The sequence below is a fragment of the Carex rostrata genome, chromosome 1, assembly GCF_964058835.1.
Source record: "Carex rostrata chromosome 1, lpCarRost1.2, whole genome shotgun sequence".
In the NCBI taxonomy this organism is placed as follows: Eukaryota; Viridiplantae; Streptophyta; class Magnoliopsida; order Poales; family Cyperaceae; genus Carex; species Carex rostrata.
In genome coordinates this window covers 1,885,582-1,907,004 of record NC_135918.1, presented here as the reverse complement: position 1 = coordinate 1,907,004, position 21,423 = coordinate 1,885,582, and the positions used below count along the sequence as shown (strand labels likewise).

The 21,423-nt window shown below is 36.0% G+C and overlaps 2 long non-coding RNA genes across 2 annotated transcripts; both read right to left on the bottom strand.

Annotated features, from left to right (window-relative positions):
- Positions 1 to 209: 209 nt before the first annotated feature.
- LOC144551376 (uncharacterized) lies at positions 210 to 2,854 on the bottom strand. Its single transcript, XR_013510813.1, has 3 exons — positions 2,423 to 2,854; positions 1,730 to 1,841; positions 210 to 1,563 (listed from the first exon to the last, which is right to left on the bottom strand). It is a non-coding gene; the product is annotated as an uncharacterized LOC144551376 (long non-coding RNA).
- A 3,144-nt stretch (positions 2,855 to 5,998) lies between these two features.
- Positions 5,999 to 6,580, bottom strand: LOC144551383 (uncharacterized). Its single transcript, XR_013510814.1, has 3 exons — positions 6,427 to 6,580; positions 6,234 to 6,334; positions 5,999 to 6,080 (listed from the first exon to the last, which is right to left on the bottom strand). It is a non-coding gene; the product is annotated as an uncharacterized LOC144551383 (long non-coding RNA).
- Between the last annotated feature and the right edge of the window lie 14,843 nt (positions 6,581 to 21,423).

Here is a 21,423-nt window from a genome sequence, read left to right as displayed (position 1 = left end):
ATCATGGTCCTATAAATTAATTGTAAATACATATCATGTTGACCCTTGCGGAATACATATGTTCATCACATCTATACAATATATAAAAACTTCATATTAGACATGCATAAAGTTCACATGCTACTAATCCCATCCATATAAAGAACATTTATCATGGTCCTGTTAACTAATCTCAAATGATTGGAAAGGATAAAAAAGAAGCCATCTCAAAAGTGGTGAAGCATCTCATAGAAAAAAAAAATTTCATGTCCCATTCCAACATGCTATTGACAGTAACAAGCAATCAATATAGATCTACTAATTTCATGTCCCATTCCAAGGGCCAGTACTTTGAGTTTTGTGCCAAGTTAAAAAGAACGGTACAGATCTCCTAATTAAAAACATTATAGAATGAAGCACCTGGTTTTGTAGCTGCGCGTAAACATAATTAAAGTAACATTATATAATGAAACACCTCAGGTCTGAAGTTCTTTGTAGCTGTACGTAACTCACTGTAAGTGAAGATGTTCACACGACCGTACACAACAATCTGGCGCAAGTCCTCGACATCCTTAGGTGGAGCAAGCGCACTTGCAACAGCTCCTGTAGCTTTTGCCGATTTTGACTTGCTCTTTTTCATAGAATCTCCTTCGATTGAAAATATTATTTATGTCATCAGAGAGTTAGATAGATAATATGGTATAAACGAATTTGTGTACCAGTAAATCAGATTAAAAAGGAAATTTTCAAAATTCATCAAAATTACTCTCCGAAACTCATTTGAATGATAATGGTATAAACGAATGGAAAAATACAATTAGTGACCAGAAAAGTATTACTTAAACAAAAAGCTATAAAACTCAAGTTCATACAATGATTAGAAAAAATACCAGTAAAATTCAAACAACAGTCTTAACTATTATACCTTCAAAATATGTAGCGATCGGTGCCTCTATCAAAATATTTCTCTAGATAACAGTAGCAATCTCGAATTTATTACTTCTTTTTAAAAAATAATGACAAAACCTATACTAAGTTCATGGAAGTTGAGCACAAAATATCACATATATACACTTCCCCAATATGTATAAAAAAAACAAATTTACATTTACTCTTTAAAAGTTTTGTCTAGGTGAGTCATCTTGTAATTTGAAAACAAAAATATTGATCCATAGTACAGACCAATCTGTGCTATGCATAGTACCATAGACTCACTCAACAACAAAAATAATAAGAATAAGATGTTGTAATTTCAGCCATAAGATGTCATAATTTCAGCTAGGATACTTACCTTGACTATGCTTCAATGTTAAATTAAGTCGTTTTATTTATTTTTAACTGTACATTAAAATTAAATTCAGCCTTCATATGCCCTTAACAAACAGAGAAAGAAATAGAGGAACCTAGAGGCTGATAACATTGTCACACATTGTCAAACCAATCCAACATTCGGTTGTACTGTTTTGGTAACCTAAGTTCCTCCAACCCGTCTGATTCAACAAATGATGCCTCCTTATAGAATGTGGGTTCCTGTGGGCCCCTTTGGTATGCTCAACAAAATGACTCAGAAGCCCGAGACCGAACCTACAAAATATAAATTAACAATGAACAACTAAACAATCAGCAAAACTGGTACATACTGGTAAAGCCATCACCGCATTACCGCTAAGCCATACTGCCAAGCATTACCAAATCAGCCCCTCCCTCAATTAATCGAAGTAAAGTAAGAACGGAGAATCCTAGCACTTACCTGATTGTGCTAAAACCGAAACCAGGAAAGGAGAGCTTAGAAGACTTGAGAAGAGATGGGCAATTAGGATGTCAATGAAGAAAGCATCTCGGTGCGGAAAATGTTTGATGACCTAAATTCCAAAATATACAATTTGCTTCAAAATATTACTGATGTTTGCATTATATTATTATCTCAATATAAGACACTAAGTTCATTTTAATAGAGAACTTATCTTGAATAACAAAAATAATATAATAGGAGCTTGTAAGAGCCAGTGATGAAATAATCAGAGGCCGAATCTCATTTTCTACACACTATAGCTGGTTCTAATTATCGTACAACCTAGATCAACATAAAAAAATGGAAATCGAACCAGCAATAACATTTTCAAATTCTGCTCCTCTCTAATTCAAACATCAAAATCCAATACAAAAATGATCAATTTCAATCAAAAGAAGGAAATGTGTTGATAGGTTTGAGATGTCGTTACCATCTAAGTTTATATAGGCCAACATGAAATATAAAGTAAAGACAGATTTGCGAGTGATTGATACAAAATTAAATTTATTATTGCAGCTATTATATTTCTTATTAAAATTAATTAACAGTAAAAAACACAGGAATTAAATTTATTCCTCATTAAAGCTCAAAACAAAATGATCTCATTAAACAATTTTAACAAGGAAAAAAAGAGAGTGAGCTGTAGTAAACCTCCACCGTTGAATTTGATGGCCGATTGGAGACTTACGACAGCTGATGCATCTCCCTTCTCCATGGCTGAATCGAGAAGCTCAAGCACCGTGTAGTAGTTGGTCACATGCGTCTGATGGTGCTTCTGGCGATGGAGCCTCATGATCTCGCCACTGATCACCGGCTCCAGCGCGTCGTACTCGTACGGGAGCGGTGGCAGCGTCGCCGTCGTCAGGCCGCGCACCGATCAAGCTAGGGTTTCTATAAGGTCGCGCACTGTCGTCAGGCCATGCACCATCGTCAGGCGGTCGCCATCGTCAGGGCGAATTTCTGTAAGGTCAAACCAGATGGGTAAGGAGATAGCGATGGAGGGTTTTCGTCGGTCTCTTCTGTGGCGTCGTCGGAAAGGAGAAAAAGGAACACGCAGGTTGCGTGGGGAAGGAGAAAAAGAAAAGGGACGCGTCTTCTATCTCGGGGAAGGAAAAAGGAAATTTAGGTGATACAATTTTTGTGTGGCATTGTACGTAGCATGGATCTAACTAATTAAATTTAGACTTCTACACGATTGACAACATGAAATAGATACATAAAATCGAAATTAATGGTTAATGGCTGAGATTGAACTACATTTTTGATAAGTGGCTGAGATTTAGACAATCAATGGCTCAGATTCTCTTTGGGTGAATAGAGCTTTGGAGTCCAAAAATTTTTGTGTGCTATTTAGTAGTGAGGATAATAATTATTCCTATAAAATCAAATAATAATTATTCCTATAGAAATAAGGGAGTGCGGATAGTTTCATAAAAAGAAGTACTATAACCTTGTCTAGTACTATAATTTGCTTTCAGTCTTACAAGAAATACATGCATGTTGGTACAGTACTAATATAGTTAGCAAAGGGAAGTAATTAGTAATTAGTCTATAAATCTATAGAATCAATAAATCAAATCAAAATATGAACCATATTAAAGAAATCTAACCCTTTTTTTTTCTAGCTTCCTTCCAATAAACAGTATTGGCTCCACTTCTGACCAGCACTGGAAACAAAAAAAAAATTACAAATTAACATTACTCAAAATAAATTTAGAGTAAAAACATTGCTTCGAATAGAAGATGGGATAATTTAGAGGAAAAACATTGGTACAAATACAAGGGTTATAAAACAATTATAAATTGAAACTAACAAGAGAAAATTAATCTAAATTCAAACTTGGGCAAAATTAATGGTCCTTTTTCAGTTAAGATTGCTGAAATTTGTTAAAGCTAACCCTTTTCAGTTCTAAATAGGGGTAATTGCCAAAATTAAAGAAGTGACACTCTAGTTAAGATAAGGTACTGTTACACTTGTGACTTGTGAGGTATACTGGTCTCAAAGTAAGTTAACTCAAATGGTGCGTTATTGCAAAGGATACAGACTCATTTGCATATTTACCGGCCCTAGGTGAGTCTGAATCATTTAGGCTTGTGCGCTGCATGAAGCCAAAACATATACTTTTGAAAAGAAGTTAACACAGCACCAATAATACTATTGATAAAGTAAATGAGTTTTGGGTTTAGGGTTTACATTTGTCATATTAAAACCTAAGTTCAATTCTAGGCAATGTAGAGAACATAGGGACACTTGCTCTATATGAAATAGAAATAGAGAACATAATTGACCTATACTAAAAGATAAGAAATAGAGAACATAATTGACATGTAGACCCTCAGTAGATTAATTAATCCTATTTCAACACTTGCTCTATATAATTGACCTATGTATAATAATTAGAATTCTGTGAGGAGCAAAGGGCAGTTATTAGTGAATCACACGGATGATAGGGGGGCAGCATTTCAGATTCAGTGAAAAGTTTGATAAGGACATGCCAGATCGAATTTTACAACTTATGTCTCTGTCTATGGACGATTGAACGAAGAACATTCATGAAGGACGCAACTGTAAAAAGGTAGAAAGACCAACTCTTTGTGGCTATATCTTATTACTCGAGCACTACTAAACTTCAAAGGAGGCACTTGCTCTGAATCGAAGCAGTTCATTCAAGACAATGAAAAGCTTCTCGGTGAGCATTGAATCTATAGTACATATTCATCAATGAACTCTTTCTGGTAGAAAATGGATCATTCGATTGCCAATTTGTGGGAAGAAGTTAAAATGTTTTGTCAGATTATTTGGCAAAGAATGGTCGGTCAAATGGGTGGAGTTATACAGGGAACACTTTCCCCATGTTCATAATTCATAAGGTATAACAATTTTGTTTTAAGGGGGTAACAATTAAATGGGTAGTTTAGACTATGAAGAGCACTGGTACGCACAAATATTTTGTACTTCTTATTTGTTCAATGGCAGGCTTCAAAGCAATAAAATAAAAGGATCGATGTATGACTGAAGAAGAAAGATAACAAGAGGGTATAATTGGAAATTACTGGAATAGAGGAGTCAACACACCATAGCACAGACCCATCTGTGCTATGCGCCAACACCAGCCAGTAAAATAGATTCTAGTTAAATTAGTGGCATTCAATGTAATTAGTGATGTGTGACTTAACAGAATCAGTTAGTGGTTAGGATTAGAAGAGAGATTAGTGAATGCTCTATAAATAGAGATTGTATTCCTCAATTGTAAGATTGACAAATCAAGAATGAAATAAAGAAATTCATTTCTTCAATTCTCTCTATCTCTCTTTCTTTACATGGTATCAGATAGTCATGGAAAACGATTCAAATGCTAATTCATCCTCTTCTCTTTCTTTACAGAAATATAAAAATTTAAATGTGTAAATTAACTATAAGGGTAAATAAGAAAGAATTGGAAGAGTTGAAAGGTAAATAAAATATATTGAAAACTTGAGGGGCAAATAAGAAAATTCATAAGAGTTGGAGGGTACACAGAAAATTAACCCATAATTCAAATTTTTAGATTTTGTCCTAGCTATTCTTGCTTTAAAGTGTTCAAACATGTAAGTAATCTAGAATTAAGGTACAAGGGTATTTGGGGAGATCATGATATATTGCTGGTACAGCATTCATAAAGGTATTACAGTGGCTGGTACAGTGGTACTCGTACAAAATTCATAAAGGTATTACAGTGGCTGGTACTGGTACACGATGACAAATCACAACAGCATGAAAAATTAGCTTTTCTATACTGGCACATTTCCTAATCTACCCCTGGAACTACAAAAAAAAAAAAATTACAGTACATACAAATCATCTATCTATCTAAATCTAAAAAGATAATCAAAACAATCTCACTACAGGACACCTCTTAAAAAAATTACACACTATAATAGATGCCATATATTAAGTGTAGATGCCACATATTAGTAAAATTAAATGCTAGAGAACCAAAACCAAAAAAGCTAGAAAAGAAATAGATGCCACATATTGGACGCTTTCATTTCTACTTATATTTACTAAAATCATGATTTTTGGCTTCAAATGGTATCAAATAACTGGAGCTGTACCAAAAGAGCTAAATAATGGTTCGCCCCATTTTAACACAGCCAAGTTCTTAATTGTGCAATCACGGTTCAAATTGACCATTCAATTACTGGTATTCTCATATTAAACTCTAAAAAAATCATACCGGTAGAACTGAAGCTAGCAGAAGCGGACTACCGACAACTCGCGGGTATTGAATTGCCCAAGGTCAAGCTCAAAAATATTGAATTGCCCAATCTGCATCAAACAAAAGACAAAATCAATACAAAAATTAAACCCCAATAACAATATTATATTCATCTTTGTTTCAATAAAAAAAAATTGGGATCAATACTGTCTTTTTCCTAGCGAGACAACAAATAAAAGAGAGAGTGAAGGAGGGAATGGTACCATGCATCGGTCATAGGCTGCGCATTATCTTTAGCAGTGAGGGTTATTCTACCATGTGTGCACTTGTCACAGAATATGTCTCCACAGTTTCTACAATACTGCTGTAGATATAAGAATTAAAAAGTTAGAAAAAACAATGAAGTTAAAAAATGCACAGAATGATCTAGACAGGTGGCAACAAAAGAAAACCAACCCAGCGAAAAAAAGCTCCAGAATCAGCTCCACAAGAAGTGCACTTGCTGACTGCCAGGCACCTGAGGAGTTCCAAACTATATAGATCAGGTAACATATGGATAAAAAAATGAAACAAAATACTAATTAATTTTATGCCAGTACTATCATTCTCTGTACCAAGAGTTGACATGATACATGGATATATGTTCATTAAAAGCAGAAACATTATTGCTGCAATTCATTTAGAAAAATAAAAGGCTTTGGTTTCTTAATTTAAGATGACTTGTATGTGATAGCTAAATATATCAGATATATATGTGCTATCCAATAAGGAAACATGGAAATTAAAAATTGCCTCAAGTAGCATATATATTTGTCTGGATATGTTGAGTTCAGTGAAATAATTAAAACTTTGGCAATTTTTCAATTCCATTATTGATAATTTTACTTTGAAGCTCAACATGCTAGCTAGAGGTCAAGAACCACACAATATACATATATCATGTGCTAAAGATTCCTAATAGATGTCAAGAACACTGAGCAAACCTAACTTAGATAGCCAATTAAAAGAATTTAAGATCAAAATGTTATTTACAACGCCAGAAATGAACAAGCATTTCACTCAAAACTGAAAAATAAAAAAAGAAATTAACACATATATTTACAGTTGCAAGTAAACCCATAACATTATTTCTTTTTTTTGTGAAAACCCGACAGAAGCTATCAGGGTATATACAACTGACAACTGGTACCGATACCATACCAGTCCGCCTTTACCAGTACCTATACAGCATCAAAATTAGAACTGCAACAATTGCAACCCATAACATTATTTCAAAGAACAACATCATAAACAAGGAAGCATCTGATCTTTTATCAGGTCAAAAGTACAAATCACCTCACCACTCATTCAAAGCAAAATTCGAGAAGTAAAAAATGATGTGATAATATTTTTGGACATTTACAAGTTGCACAAATTTCATAATACCTCTTTATCAAATCCTGTAAGAAAGGCACACAAAGAGAAAGAGGGTTTGAGTGAAGAGAGGAAGAGGGCGATTCTGCAACTGCAAATCGACAGATGAAAAATCAGGTTTGCAATTTATAATTTCAGCGAATTTGATTGATATATAAAGATAGAAGAGTCGGTTCAATTGAACTTGCAATGGCGGGACAATTACCTGTCAAATCCATGGAGGAGAGATCGAAGAACCAATGTCGTTTGAACTTGGAATGGCGGGACAATCGTTTGAACTTGCAATTTTCAAATAACTTTGTAACTGAGAGATCGAAGAACCAGGAGGTGCGGCGGTGTTCTTCTATGTTTTTTTTTTTTTTTTTTGGATTTCCGGACAGCCCTTAGGTTTAGAAGAATGGCGTCGTCGGAAAAAAAGAAAAGGAATTTGCGTGGAGAAACGCGTGGAGAGCGTGGAGAGCGTGGAGAGAAGGGAAAACGCGTGGAGAATTAACTGCAATTACTATGCGGCGTTTCGTGTAATGGATACAGTTTTAATTAAATTTAGATTTTTACACGATTGACAACATTAAACAGATGTATAAAATCAAAACTATTTATTAAAGGCTGAGATTAAGATCTATTTTGATGAGTGGCTGAGATTTATACGATCAACGGCTCAGATATTCTCTGGACAAATAGAGGATTGGGTTCTAAAAAAATTAGCATGCTATTTAGTTGGGAGGACTATATGAAATAAAAAGTAGTACTAGTATTGGTGACACGTGACAAAAGGTGATACCCCTCTTTTGTGCTCTCTTTCTTCTCGTTATGCGTGAAAAAGTGAAACAAGCATAAAACCGGGTTTATTTCTAAGATTGGTTCACGGTTTTTGAATAAAAACCGATTAATTAACTCGGTTTTTCCGGCTCAACTTTAGAAGTGATATTTCAACCGAACCGAACCGGACTAGTGACCGGTTCCGGTTTTTTCCGGTCGAACCAACCGGTCCGGTCCGGTTTTGATAACACTGCTTAAATCAAATTCTATCATGCACAATCCAATTAAAATTTGAGACGTGACAGTTCTCTTCATAAAATAAAATTACTTAATATTTATTATTCTAACTCTCTTTATCTAAATTTTCTAATTTCGCTCCGAAAATTTATTGCTAAGTTACGAGGAACATATTTCATTGCTATTAAATATCAAAGAAAATGATCATGTGTTTATTTTAAAAAAAATTAATCATGTCTTGTCAACAAAAAAGACGAGATAAATAGTAGGGAAAAGTTGAATTGCCAATAATTCAATGCAAATTAGAAAACGATGAAAAATAAAAGCCCAAAATGTAAAGCAAGAAAAACAAACCAACAATAGAAACTAATAGGATGTTTATAAGGAAAAAAAACATTAATTATGAGACTATATTCTCCAAGCGTTCTTCGGCGTGCTATATTCAGGGCACAAATTGAATTTTTGAGCGCTGAACTCTTTAAATTACTGTCTTACCCCTACCTACTCTCTCTTCGGACTTAATTAGAAAACGGAGAATATAGAGCTAATAAAGAGAGCGGGCCTTATCTCTAATTAAATCTTTTAGGATCATGATAAATTCAATAGTCATATTAATTGAGGTACTTGATTTGTTGAATTCAACTCTTAAATATTTTTTTAATCTCTAATCTCTAAAATTCATAAAATAAGATGATTGGACTATATGAACTATCAATAGCTAACAATAGTTGAATGCCCTTAAGGTGTTCGATGAATTGCTTGAACAAAAGATAAGCACTATTTCATTTATTTTCTGGTATCGATCTTGGTTTGAAGAACAAGTCCTACCCAAATTATCGTTTGTCATCTGTGTTTCCCTCTCTTTATATTTCTATCTCTGTTTCAACCAAACACTAGTATAGAAACATATAGTGTATTAAAGTTTATGTATTTCTACATCTCTGTTCCATGTCTATTATATGTAATTTCTTCCCAACTCCGTATAGTTTTTTCTCAAGGGAATCAAGCAGTGTATTTTCTACCTTGGTCTCTAAATTTTGAATATCGAAGGGAAGTTCATTCATAAAAAGAAAAATTAACAAAAAAATGCTTTTATAAATTACAAGGTAAGTTCTTTTTTTTTCTTATTAAACTGCAATATAGTGTGTAATGTAGCCTAGTATAATTTTTTGTTATTTTGTACGCAAATCATTGTTATGTGTTAAGTAATATTGACCTGGTAATCCCATCTCATCCTTCTCTGCTTGATTATTATGACCACCTCTGTGCTCTGTATTATTAACAATCTGTGCATGTGTCATGGGAACGTCAGGGTTGTAGAGGGCCAGGTTGACTAAGACTTGGCAAAGTTGATCGATTGTGACAGTTGTATTGGATAGGATGCTCGATCGAAAAGAAACCTCAACATTCTCATTTCCACAAACATATAATGAGCTAAGCTATTCTACAGTTTATTTTTTATGCTGACATTTGAAGATCATCCCCCACTCGATCTCATCACAAACATGAATTAAGCAAAGTGATCAGCAGCACCACCTGCTGTATAGATATTGTTTAAAATTTGGATTGTTGGGTTAATTTATCACACAAAAATATATATCATGATGCTCTTGCAAGCTCTCGTCTCCTTTGTATGTCGAGTGCTCCCACTTGCACGCTTTCTCTTAGACTTTAATCTTCTCTACCAAGTCTGCTGTCTTTCGTTCTAATTGATTGCGTTTCATGTACCTTAATCTATGTTTGGTCCAAACCTAGGTAAGGTGCAGTTTGAGGATTTTGTGCTTCTGTTTTAACTTCAAGATGTTGCAGAAGTTGATTTGAATTTAGGTATTAGGTTGGTTCCCAAAAAGAGAGAGAGAGAGAGAAACCAAGCAATTGTTTCCAAAATTACGATTTTTCTTGTTTTGAGTAACCTTTTTTGTTATTTTTTTCTTTATTAACTATTGTATTGATTATGGCAAATAAGGAAGAGAGAGCAAAAGGGCAAAACTGGTATTTGAAGAGAAAATGTTCCCTCAGCTCTCAAAATCACAAATAATGCCCTCAGTATAGCAATTCCTATTCTAGAATATGAGACGATATGAGGAATTTTTTTCATAAACCATAATTAATAAAACGAATTTTACGGAACCAATATGATTGGTTTTTTTTTTCAAAAACCATAAGGACCGTGGAGTTCCCACGGTCTCAATTTTTTTTTTTTTTAAAAAGACATAATTTTTTTTTCCAGACCATGGGTTCCACGGTCTCAATTTTTTTTTTTTTATAAAACAGAATTTTTTTAAATTTTTTTATTTTTGTATTAAAATATTAGAAATGTTGAATATATTTCTTTGAAAATAGATGAAATACAATATAATTTGATTTATTAGAAAGACTGCAATAAATAACCCGGATCAATATTTTTCAGGTCGGGTTTTTCGCGGCTGTAAGAAAAATTAATATATTTCTTTATGTGTTATTAGAAAAAAATAAAAATGCTTAGATTCTGAGTTATTGATCCCGGTTCAAAAGTCACTTCTAGGTAATCCAGAAAATATTGTGATCCTTCTAAGACATTTAATTTATAAAAAGTTATATCTATTTTGAGAATTCTTTTTGAATAACAATCATTAAATAATTTAAAAGTTTTTATTTTTTTCAAAAATAAATACAACTTTTCATAAATTAAATGTACTAGAAGGATCACAATATTTTCTGGATTACCTAGAAGTGACTTTTGAACCGGGATCAATAACTCAGAATCTAAGCATTTTTTTTTTTTTTCTAATAACACAAAGAAATATATTAATTTTTCTTACAGTCGCGAAAAACCCGACCTGAAAAATATTGATCCGGGTTATTTATTGCAGTCTTTCTAATAAATCAAATTATATTGTATTTCATCTATTTTCAAAGAAATATATTCAACATTTCTAATATTTTAATACAAAAAATAAAAAAAAATTTAAAAATTCTGTTTTATAAAAAAAAAAAAAAAATTTGAGACCGTGGGAACCCCACGGTCTGGAAAAAATTTATGTTTCATAATAAAAAATAAAAAAATAAAAAAATTGAGACCGTGAGAACCACACGGTTCTTATGATTTTTGAAAAAAAAAATCAATCATATTGGTTCCGTAAAATTCGTTTTATTAATTATAGTTTATGAAAAAAATTCCGATATTAGACTAGAGTGAGGTCAACAGAACGTCTCCAAGCTTTATGGGATGATATTCTCCAAGCTTTCTAGAATCTAGATTAGAGTGACATCAACAGAACGTCTCTCTGGAATAAGGTGAAGATCAACACGCATTGAATGCATATAAAATCCATCTTACAAACAAGCCCTTCCAATATTTATATTTTGAGAAAAAGTTTTTGTCCACAGCCTTCTGTCCACCATTTGTCCACAGCGCTATCCACCCCGTGTTTAACTAATTTTAACGGACACCGGTCCCCACTTCTAACCACTCACTCCGCCTATTTAACCTTCCTTCCGTGCCTCTATTCCCTTTTGAATCTCATTTTCAAAATATTTCTTCTCCGATCAACTGAGGCGATTTCTTTCCGATATTACTTTTTTACTTTACAGAGATAAAAATTTCTGAATCTAAAAATCGATATCTGAAAAAGGATTTCTTCTCCGATATCTTAAATTTCTGAGGCGATTTCTTCTCCGTAAAGCTGAGGCAATTTCCTTTCTGAGGCGATTTCAATTCTGAGGCGATTTCCTTTCTGAGGCGATTTCAATCGGTAACTTTTTTCTCCGATCTCTTATTCTTTACTCAAAAAAGGATTGGAACTTTTTTCTTCAATTTGCTCCAATCTCTTATTCTTTACTCAAAAAAGGATTGGAACTAATATTTGCTCCGATTTTTCAATTTGTCCGCTTTCTTCAATTTGTAACTTTTTTCTTTTTCCTATAATAATCTGTAACTTTTTATTTATTTTTTCTTATATAATCTGCTTATGACATTTTTCATCTTTGATTGGATCGGATCGGAAAAAAAATCTGGATCGGTCGCGACGGCAACGAAATCGTAATTGTTGTTTTTTTGTATTTACCTTCTCTGATTCATTTTTTCTTTGCAATGTCGATTTTAATTGAGATTACTGACTCGATCTCGTTTTTTATACATGATCGCAATGGAACCTTCAATCGTGGAGCGCGATCGAATAGAAGTTGTTTTTGTTGAAGAGCACGGCAAAATTCAAATCTAGCAAGTTATTTCTGTTGAATTTGTTGTTTTCGTTGTATGCAGTAACAGATCTAGCATTTCAAATGAAATCTGGAGGAAAGAGATGATAGAGAGGCGATATGGAGTATTGATCTGTTAATTTTACTGTATTGCCCCGTTAATTTTACAGTATTCATCTTGCCATTTTACAGTATTCATCTTGTGGAAATCTGGAAGAAATAGATGATAGAGAGGCGATATGGAGTATTAATCTGTTAATTTTACAGTATTCATCTTGTCATTTTACAGTATTCATCTTGTGGAAATCTGGAAGAAAGAGATGATAGAGAGGCGATATGGAGTATTAATCTGTTAATTTTATAGTATTGCCGCGTTAATTTTACAGTATTCATCTTGTCATTTTATAGTATTCATTTTGTGAAAATATGAAGGAAAGAGATGATAGAAAGGCGATATGGAGTATTGATTTGTTAATTTTACAGTATTTATCTTGTAATTTTACAGTATTCATATTGTAATTTTACAGTATTCATTTTGTAAAAATCTGAAAGAAAAAGATGATAGAAATGCTTCTTACTCATCCGAACAATATTCAATTGAAAATTTACTGTATACAAGATTCAATTTTACAGTTCTGCTGATTCAATTTTACAGTTCTGCTGATTCAATTTTACAGTATACAAGATTCAATTGTAAATTTTACTGTGTAGAAGATTCAATTTTACAGTATACAAGATTCAATTGAAAATTTTACTGTATACAAGATTTAATTTTACAGTATACAAGATTCAATTTTACAGTATACAAGATTCAATTTTATAGTATACAATATTCAATTTTACAGTATACAAGATTCAACCCAATGCTAATAACCGCTAATAACTAACTCTAACTGCCAATAACTTCCTATAACTGTAATTTCCGAAAGTACAATTTGAAAGTACATTTATTTTGTCCTGTTGTGCAAGTTGCAATCTTTTTCTAACTATCATGGGACCACTTCAAATAGTTGATGGATGTTTTGTGATTAAGTGATATATTTTATGTGATATATTGTATAATTATACAGCATGTAGAAGTAATTTTACAGTATTCGCGCAAGTCAAAGCTGTGGACAAATGGTGGACAAAAGGCTGTGGACAATTAGACGCCTCCTTATATTTTAATTGTTCACAATCCTTTGCGTATAGTTGAGGGATTTCTTTTGTAACAGGCTGACTGGCTAACAGCTTATATCAGGAAGAGCAATCGTGTATTCGTGTATTTCGGCTTTCGATAAAAGAAAAAGCCTTCAAATTAGGAGTGCAAACTGAGTGGCCGAGTGGATAATGTTCGATCTGTATTTAGAAAATTTAAGATTTTAAATAGCTATTATTACATTATTACGAAGGAATTCTAAAAATGTTACTGTGAATAACGTAGTTATAACAGAAGATATTGTATATAGCATTTTTTTTGTTAAAATTAAAATATTAGAGTAATAATTAAATGACAACTGTCAACTAATCTATATTTTTACTTTTTTTTTCAATCATGCAAATAAGAAGAAGAATAAAAAGAATCTATAAGATAACATTCTTTAGTAGTTCATACTTCATAGTATTATAAATTATCAAAGACGGAGATCAAGTAATTTATAAGTGAAACGAAGTCAGTTTACATATAATAATAATAATAATCGAAATCAGCTTTTAATTGAAACAAAAAGCAATAATTTTACAAGTGAATACTAGACGAAGAGCAAACAAAAGGAAAAATTAATATTTGAATATTTTCCAATATAGAAGAATAAACTAAATCACAAATACGGCCATTTTTATTAATAACCCAAAAAAAAAACATTTTTACCAAAATAACCTGAAAATTGGTTGTTTTTTAAATCTAACCAGACCGCCAGGATCACTGACGGTCCATTTCCATACCAGACCGCCAGGGATTTGGGCGGTCCACTATGGACCAGACCGCCAGTGATCCTGGCGGTCCACTATGCTGCATATAAACCCTCTCTCTAGCAAACAGTATCATATTAAACCACAGAGAAGAAAAATTTTGGCGATTTTGGCGATTTTGAAGCGATTTTAGGCGATTTAGAGGCGATTGCTACAGGTATTTTATTTTTTATTTAATTATTTTCTGTTTAATTTTTAATTAAGAATTATTATACCCGCAGTCTGTAAAAACTATAAATTAGTCTTTAATTAATATTATAATTAACTTTTAAATTGCAAAAAATAATGAATCTATTATACTGTAATTCATGAATGTATTTTTAAATGTAGTTTGTTAAGGACAAAATGCTGGTTGCACTGTACGTGGGTGGTAGGCTAACTAAGGGTGTAGAGGGCGTGTATTACTCGAAAGATGCCTCATTCGGCTTGCAGGTTAATGAAAGAACCACATTTATTGAACTTAAGCAACTAGTATATGAAAAGACTGGTGTGAACCCCAACCGGTATGACTTAGAATTGGCTACCCGAATTGACACACAACGGGCTGGGGCGGGTAGACCTTACTTTGTGAGTTTTCCTATAACATATGAGGAGTTGTGGAAATATGTGTACCAAAAATTTGAGTCTAGGGGGGTCGCGATGATAGACTTATATTCCAGGAGGGTTCCCCAGGCCGGGGCTAGACCTTTTAGTGCGGCTGGGGCTGGACCTTCTAGGGCTCCCCCTGCTGGACCTTCAGGTTATGACAATTCGGCTTATGACAGCCAGGGGTACCACCACTCCCCTCATGACAGCCAGGGGTACCGCCACTCCCCTCGTGACAGCCAGGGGTACCGCCACTCCCCTCATGACAGCCAGGGGTACCACCACTCCCCTCATGACACCCAGGGGTACCACAGTCCCTGTTATGACAACCCGGGGTACCATAACTCCCGTGAGTTTACTGAAGTTGTACCCCCACCACCACGACCCAGACAGGCGCCCATAATCCCTACATTTCCAGCTATACCAGAGTCAGTACCGATACAGTTATCCGTTAATCGAAATGATACTAATATTGATGTTGATGCTATTGATGCCATACCGGAAAGAGAAATGGAAACTGGAGATGAATACCAAGGAATTTGGAAATCTGATGACTTATCATATGGTGATGCAAATGTACCAGGTTTGTCCAGGGAAGAAAAATTCCCAATCAGGGGTCGGGGGAATAGGCATCCTGTCGCCATATTCAACGATACCATAGCTTTTGAAGAGGCTGACATTAGTTTCTTTGGTCCTCGTGTTGTATACAATCGTGAACTTGCCCCAGGGAAAGTCTATACCAACATAGATGAACTTGTAAAGAAAATATATGAGACTCATGTTCACGGCAACTGGGAATGTATATTACAAAAAAGAGAATCAAAAAGATTGGTTGTGATATGCAAAAATGCCCCTCGTTGCGAGTTTCGCCTTTATGCAACCCCTGCGGGTTCGGGGGAAGCATGGATAATTAAAAAGTGTGAACCACCTCATACATGCAAGTCTGCGTCCACAAGGACAGACCATTCAAATCTGACAGCATCACTAATTGCCGATGCAATTGAGGCAGACATTAAGTTGGACCCATCGATGAGCATCAAGGCGGTGGCTATGGCCGTCAGACACAAATGCATACATGTAATCCGAAAATATAACAGGTTGTGGAGAGGTCGTGAACTTGTGATTTGCAGAATATTCGGTAGTTGGAAGGATTCATACAACTATCTGGCACCATTGCTCCAGGCTATGGCAAGTACAAATCCCGGCACTGTATTTCAGCGATGGCATGGCCCCATTTATGACAAGAATGGAGTACTAATAGAGGGAGTTCAACAATTCAAGGGCATAGCATGGGCTTTTGGTCCTTGTATCCAAGCTGTGCCATTAATCAGACCCGTTATCAGCATTGATGCATGCTTCATGTCTGGCCATTATGAGGGGAGGCTACTGATAGCATGTGCATATGATGCTGAGAACCAGTTGTTGCCTTTGGCGTTTGCAACACGTTGTGGTCGGGCCAACAAAGTTTTTCTCTGTAATATCAGACCAGCACAAAGGAATAAAATATGTTTTTGATCGTGAAGAATACGGTTGGTCAAAACACACTGGCGAGTGTGTGCACAGGTTGTGTATGCAACACGTTGTGGAGAACCTTAGCAAGGCAACCGGACACGATACATGGGTCCTAGAAACATTCAGAAGTAATTACAAAAAGAAGAAGCCGAGAAGGGTGGAAGAGATGAGTAGAGAATTTGCAAAGGTATGTGTTTGTCGATTGTTTACATGTCTTAATGTACTTTGTGGACATATTTTTATTTTAATTGTTTACTTATATTATTTTATTTCCTTATTTATATGTAGTATATGCCGAAAGCAAATCTCTACTTAATGAAGGTGGGCAAAAATAACTCCAGAGATGTCCAAGAGCCACCAGCATATGATAAAATATTTCAAGCACGTGATGGAGGTTACCGTTGGGGAATTATGACCACCAACGGTTCTGAATCACTGAATGCAGTCTTCAAGGAGAGCCGGACGTTGCCTGTGGCTGCAGTTGTAGAAGACACTTTCTACAAGTTAAATACCTGGTTTCAGGAACGGCGTGCTAAGGTCGCAGAATTAATAAGGATGAACCAGTTATTTTCAACAAGGGTGGAGGAGAAACTCAGAAAACACAGGAACAAAGGTGCAACTATGACCGTGATCCCGATGGGTAATGATGGTACAGAATTCGAAGTGCACAATCCAAATGAGTACGTTCCTTCCAGCCGTAGACCAGATGGCACTATGGAGTTTGTGAAGAGGGCTTTCAAGTACGTAGTGCAATTCCGAGAGGTAAGAGAGGTGACCTGTACATGCCAAGGACTCCAACTATCTGGAATACCTTGTAGTCACGTGATGGCGGTATGCCGCGTGAGAAACTTCTGCGAGGATCACTATGTCGCTGACATGTATCGTACCGATTACCTTGCTTCTACTTGGGGTGGATCTTTCCATTCTTATCCCAACCAGCATGAGTGGCCTGCGTATGTCGGTGATAGAATACTCCCTTCAGAAGGATGGATAAGGAAGGGGAGGAGGAGACACAAACGTGCTGTAATGACCATGGACGAGATGGGTGGTAGGAGGCCATCGGGAAATCAGGCTCGCCGTTCCATTTCTTACAGGCGCAGGGCAGGTATGTAGCATTTTTCAAAATTAATTTATGATTTTATTATATTAATAACTGAATTATGTTGTTATGTTCAGATGCCATAAACAAACACAATGAAAGAGAAAATGCGAGAGTTGTTGCTGAAGTAACTGGTAGAACACAACCACCTCCTGCGACCCAATCATCTAGTAGCCAAGGGTCTACAAGTACTGCCGCACCTGCAGCTGGCACCAGAAAATCTTCTCGTCTATTGGGTTTATTCCGACGTCGTGAAAGATGAACTTATTATTTTGCGTGGGTGAACTTATTTTGTTTGGTTTGAACTAACTTATGAATATTGGTGACCTTCAGTTGTATCATTGAACTTTACTTGTTAGACTACTTTAGAACTACAGTTATATTATCTAGCATATTCAATAATTAATTCAGAGATAAATGATAAATTGTCTCACAAGATGATAAAATACATTAAGAAACATCTCACAACGGAAATTGCAAATTGACGAATTTAAAATCCTATTTCTTAGCAGTCGGCTTCTTACCAACTGACTTCGTAGCAGCCGGATTCTTAACAGCAGTATTCTTAGCCGCCGGCTTCTGATTGGTGACACCCGATGATGTGCTCGCCGAATTTTTTTTCAGACCATATCCATATGGATTTTCAACAAAGTCATTGTCTGAAAGGGGTGGATTTTCAATGGGACATTTGACACCAACTCTTTTCAAAAGAAGTACTGCATTACAGTGACATTTGGCAGCATGAGTACCTCTTTCGCTATTGTCCATCCTGTTCAACAGAACCACAAACATAGACTAATTGTACAGTAAACATAGACTAATTATAAAATAATTACAAAGGAATGAAAAAAAAAATTACCTGTAGATTTAGTAGTGGAGGAGAAAATCGTCCGAAATCGCCCAAACAATCGCCTGCGCTCTCTCTTTCTCCTTCTTTGCAGTGTGTGCTGGAGAGAGAAAATGCTGATTTTGTAGGACAACTAGTGGACCGCCAGGGATACCAGCGGTCTGGTCCCTCTAGCAGCTGTTTTTGAGGCGATTTTGATAATTTTGGATAATTTTGGGCGATTTTGAGGCGATTGCTACAGGTATAAGACCGTTTTGATGGAATTGCTTAGTTTTAACACTTGATTAGTTATAATTTGACGAAACAGATATGTTGTAATTTCAGAAGACCGTTTCGATGTAAAGCAGAAAAAACATAAAAACCAACATGAAATATAAAATAAAACTGCAATCATAATAATACTACAGTCCAAAATACATCATAAAAAAACTGTAATCATAATAATACTACAGTCCAAAATACATCATAAAAAACTGTAATCATAATAAATACATCTTAAAAAAACTGCAAACATCTCTTATGCTTCTTCCCCGAGGGACTGAACCTAGCAGCTGCTTTGCCTTTGAGCTCCCTGTCTGGCTGTACACGCCTCGGTATCTGCTGGGAGTGAGGACTCACATCTCCTAAGTCCTCCTCTCCACCCTGACTCTCATCACCAGTGAGGTCAACCTCCCCCGGGCCCTGTGTATACATGTACGGCGTACCTGTCTCGGCTCTCCATGGATCAAATGGAATGACTGACCGGGCATCGGTGGTCTGCATACGCATCTCCCATGGATCCTCGGCCCAGCTAGGTGCACAGGTGGCAGGAGGCGGTGCGCCAAATAATGCAGATACAAATCCATCTGTGGTCTGAGATGTACTCCCACCAGCCTCATAGTCGTGCTGCATCGTATCTCTGTATCTTGGTCTCGAAGAGGCAATCACCTCGTCATCTGTATCCTCCTCGGGAAGGTCGTTCGTGCTAAAACCGAGAGGGTCTTGCCGAGCAGGTACTCCATCCTAAATTTAAATAAGGTCAGATCTGCTATATACAAAAAAAACTCTGCTATAAAATATAGAAAGCTGACATATCGGGTCAATCTCCACCGGAACTCCATATTTATTGTAGTAAGCGTTCCATCCTTGGGTATTCAGAATCCACTCGTGGAATGCCCAACCTGAGTCATCAGCTGCATAATTGAAAGTTAACTTAATTAAAACCGAGAATTCGAGGAAAATGAAATGATTATGTGTGTCATACTTTTAATATTAAATTGTAATCACCTGCAGGAGGTGGCGGCATCTCGGAGGCGTAGATAGGGACCTGTGGTTGATCCGGATTTCGCCTGGTAGTCTTGATCGCCTCCCGCCAATTGATGTTCTCTCCAGCATCGCGCATCATGCCAATGAGGCGGCCTTCCCAACCGCCTACCTCCACGACTGGTGCCGTGTGCTCGAGCATTTGGCATCCTATGGCTCGCCAAGCATCCCTCGCCATGCAGACCAAGCTATGTCCAACCCCTCTCACAGCTGCCAGTAACTGCACACAACATATTATCATGATTATGACAACAATAAGTAATTAAAAATTGCAATTTTTAATTAAAGTATATTTCAGTTGTACTTACCGCGCGAGCATGGATTGGACCCCAAGGCAAGAAACTCCTAGATGAATCCTCCATCAATCTACGTCGAAGGGTGTCGCCGTAATGGCCTGTAAGGTAGACTGACGGCATGCCGTATCTCTGGTACCAGACCTCATATCTCAAACGTCCGGGACCTGCAGGCAATGACTCAGGAGATGGCGGACTCCATAAGTGTTGCTCCGGATGTCCAGCCCAGTCGTACTCCAAGCTGAAACGCTGCCTCCAGTCGACTTTGGGCTTGCAGTGAGTCGTTCTGCAAGTACAATTAATTAGAAAGTCCGGAAACGAAATTAAAATGACAATAGTAAAATGATAACGACATTTTTTCCTTTGTCGACTGTACTTACTTGTGGAACCTGTTGGGGTTTCGCGGTGCTAACCAAAAACCCGTTTAGGCTTAAGTTGCGGAATGACCGTAGAATAAAAATTTCTACGGCCAACTTAAGCTCAGGATTAAACGGGGTATGTCAGGAAACTTTCCAAGGCGGTCCACCTTCAGTATTCCTTTGGCATCAAAAACCCAATTTAATCATTTTACAGATCTACTCCATGATTGATTTCTAAAACTTTAATCTACTTACCAATTAAATAGATTAATATAACATATTTATACCTTGTTTCCAAATCACAGTTGTAATGCAGACCGAGCGAGTAGAGCCTCACCAGGGAAGGAATCGACTCGGAGTATCACACGTATGATACCTCTATCGGTTATCCACCAGGACTAACCGGAGAGCGGTTTATTTCTTCTGCCAGAAATACTGTAAACCGCATAATTATGCAAAAACACTATTCACAGAGAAAAGACGAAAACTCGTAAACACGAATTTTCGGTTGCTCAGTTTCATCAATATGCAAAACTGACATACCGCTAAATTCGGTAAAACACTATTCATCGATCCCGTAAATATACTCCACAACAACCCGCAAGATTATACGTCAACTACGTATAACTTTCTTTTCTCAACCGAAACACTATTTGAGAGAGAAACTGAGAAAGAGAGAAAATACCGATCCGTTTCGACACGAAACCGGTATGAGTGAATTAGTGATTTTCTCTCTACCCCTCCACCCCTATTTATAGTGTTTAGGGTCGGTTGCAAAAGACCAAAATGCCCTCCAAGTTCGGCCTATTTACAAGGTATGCCATTGACACCTCATCCTTTTATATGTGAAATGACCAAAATACCCCTTCCACACCCTTCCACACTCTTCTCCATGTTTCTACACATGCAAGGTGGCAT